The sequence below is a fragment of the Anomaloglossus baeobatrachus genome, unplaced genomic scaffold (assembly GCF_048569485.1).
Source record: "Anomaloglossus baeobatrachus isolate aAnoBae1 unplaced genomic scaffold, aAnoBae1.hap1 Scaffold_67, whole genome shotgun sequence".
NCBI lineage: Eukaryota > Metazoa > Chordata > Amphibia > Anura > Aromobatidae > Anomaloglossus > Anomaloglossus baeobatrachus.
In genome coordinates, this window is record NW_027445041.1 from 725,202 (window position 1) to 728,444 (window position 3,243).

The 3,243-nt window shown below is 50.8% G+C and overlaps 1 pseudogene; it reads left to right on the top strand.

The window, feature by feature from the left end:
- Positions 1-207, top strand: LOC142286614 (U2 spliceosomal RNA; annotated as a pseudogene).
- Positions 208-3,243: the final 3,036 nt, after the last annotated feature.

Consider the following 3,243-nt stretch of genomic DNA (forward strand, 5'->3'; position numbering starts at 1 on the left):
ATCACCTTTGTTATTTTGAAGTCCTACTGATAAACAGAAAAAAAAAAAAATTAAATCTGTTCTTATCAGTTTAATATCTGATACGTCCCCTCTCTGGGGACCATATATTAAATGGATTTTTAGAACAAGGAGATGGAAAAAATCTTGCTCTGTCCACTCCACGCATTGACCTGGTATTGCAGTACCTCCAGGACCGGTGCACCCCTTCTTAACCCAGTTTCCAAAAGCAGAACTCAATTCACCTGATTCAAATGAGCCCCATTAGTGAATTGAAAGAAAGCAAAAACTTTATATGCACCTCAATTTGGCCAATTCACTTTTCACACTTTCACCCTTTTTTTTATCTTTCACACCTTTTACTTGCTTTATTGATGCAAAAAGCTGTGCCAAATAGCAAACTCATCTCCACTCAACTTGACCAACTCTGCTATGTCCCGTGCAGTATCTTATTCTCAGTCTTATCTAGATCATTTGCAATTGAATAGAATAGATCCCTTTTGGCTGCTTATGACTGTGTAAAATATGTAGTTTTACTGGGCTGGGATGAGAGAATCCATTGAAGCATGGTGTAGGGATTGTGGTTCCTGTGTGCTAAGAAGAGAGGCTGGCACCAGCCAGAAAGCCCCATTGCAGCCAATAATCACTTAATAACTTTTTCAACTTGTCATCATATGGGAGGCCTTCCATTCCTTGTAGTAGTCTAGTTGCCCACCTTTGAACTGACTCTAACTTCTGAATGTCCTTTTTAAAATGTGGAGCCCAAAACTGGTTCCCATATTCCAGATGTAGCCTTACAAGTGATTTATAGAGGTGTAACAATACGTTGGGATCACGGGATCTAATCTCCCTTTTTATACACCCTAAAATCTTGTCCCAAGCAGCATTCCATCAGCCTCTGGAAGGTTCCTGGCGCATTGCACAGCTCGAAGGGCATGCTTTTGAACTCGCAGAGACCCATAGGGGTCTGCCTCAGCAACGGACACTTGCCAATAGTGACTAGTGAGATCAAGGGTAGAAAAATAATTTGCAGTTCTCAATGCAGCTAGCGATTCCTCAATACGGGGAGTGGTGCCGTCCTTCTTTTTTAACAGGATCAACAGAGCTGCCCAAAGGCTACAACTGTCACGGATAACCCCAGCCGCCTTCATGTTGCTCAACATGTCCTTGGTACACTGGCAATGTGAAGGTGGTATTGGCTTATAGCTCTCTTTGATGGGTGGGTGTGCACCTGTGGGGATGTGGTGTTGGACCCCTTTTATTCCCCCAAAATCTAGCGGGCTTCCCACCGGTAACCCGCTCCCCAGCTTGGATGGATGCTGAGGGAGCCCCTTTTGCCCGCAGGCTCTGGCCCTGGGAACTGTAGCCTTGGCGGTGACTGTGCTTCCCTCTACGGTGTGAGCTGTTGCCTTCAATCGGGTCTTGACTGCTGGGAAACCCTGGAGGTTCCTGTCGCTAACGGATTTGACCGGTTTTACGGCGACTCCTAGCCTGGTCGGGGTCCGTAGGCCCTGCCGGATGGTGCTGGCTTCTCTTCACTCCCCGATCTGGTACCGGCGGGCCACTGCCCATCCCCGGTCCGTACGGTTCACTCCAATCAGCCTCTCCTGCAGAAGGTCACCACCGTCTGCCAACCTTGCTGAGTGCCCGGGCCACACACCCGGACACGGTCAGTCTCCTCTCCTCTTCACTTCTCTAACTCCAAAACTGATCTCTAATCTGACTCCTTTTCCCGCCTCCAGGACTGTGAACTCCTCGGTGGGTGGGATCAACCGCCTGGCCCACCCCCTGGTGTGGACATCAGCCCCTGGAGGAAGGCAACTAGGATTTGTGTTTAGCTTCGGTGTGCCTAGCCGGAGTGTAGAGTGTGTTGGTGTAGTACCTGTGACGACCTGGCTTGTCCAGGGCGCCACATTCCCCTATAGTAAAATGCAGACCGTCCGCGGGCTGCCCGTCCATCACCGGTTTTATTTTCACAACTGAAAAAGAATAAAACGGTAAAACATGTAAAAGCATCATAAACATTTTACAACGGTACAGCTTCCGCTCTTCTCCCACCCAAACAACCTGGCCCTGATGCTGCCCCTAAGAAGCGGGCAGCACCCCTTGACCCCAGTCCAGCACCAAGTTGCCCGAGCGGGTTCTGTCTCTTTCAGGGGGCCCACGTCCAAGGGGACCCCTGAACCCCCGGAGGATCGCCACCGGTTACGGTAGTGGCGGGCCTAGGCCATCCCTTTCCTCCAGGCCCATCCTCCCAAATCAGCCTCTCCGGAGGCGGTAACGGTGTCAAGCCAACAAACATTTTTATTTACATTGCACTAAGTTTGTGGTTGCCCTGCAAGTTCTTGGGCTTGTCCGTAAGCAGTTCCTTACGCAATGGTTGCACAGTCCCTACGGGGACAACAGTTGCCGGCAACGGCCGGTTTAATCACGGTTCAATCAGGTAAACTTCTTTGGTTGATCATCTTTACTTATCATTTAAAACTTTCAAACTGGTACACTCAACACATAAAGCCCCCCCCTTTTAAAGAGTAGTTTCCCTGTACCTAAGTGGGGGTCTACCTAGGTTGGGGCGAGTGGACCTTCGGGGTCCGGTGTCAGTGGTGACAGGCAGTGGGGCAGAGGGAACAGTCAGTTCCTCCTCCCTGCTATCATGTGGGGCAGGCGGAGGCGTAGGGGAGCTGGGTACAGGTACATCCCTGGGCACTGGCTCGCGGTTAACCGTTTCCATCATTTCTTCATCCACGGGTTGTGGGAACAGTATCACTGGAAGGATCACCGCACCGTTCTGTGTAGGCCAGTCTGCTGGAAAATCACCCATCATGGTGTGGATTACCTCTTTTTCCTTCTCCACTGGACTGGGAACTGGAGCCTCATCCGCTACTCTCAATGCTGGTGGGCACTTCTTCAGGTGGTCTCGGGAAACCGTGGCCAAAGTCCCCCCCTGGTCACGGCTGATCTGGTAGGCCTTCCCATTCTCCCATCCTGTGGGCTGGACTACATACGGGGTTTTTTCCCATTGATCATCCAGCTTGTGGGCCCTTCTTTTCCGCTTCAGCACTACATCCCCAGGTTGGAAGGAACCGGCAGGCGCCTTCTTGTTGAAGCACTGCTCCTGTTGTCCCCGACTCCGGCACAAGTTCTTTTCAACATACTCCTGGACCTGTCGGTACTGTGTCCTCCGCCGAGTGTCCCATTCAGCTGTCGACAGGAGTGCTTCTGAAGCTTCCAAGCCCATTTCCAGAT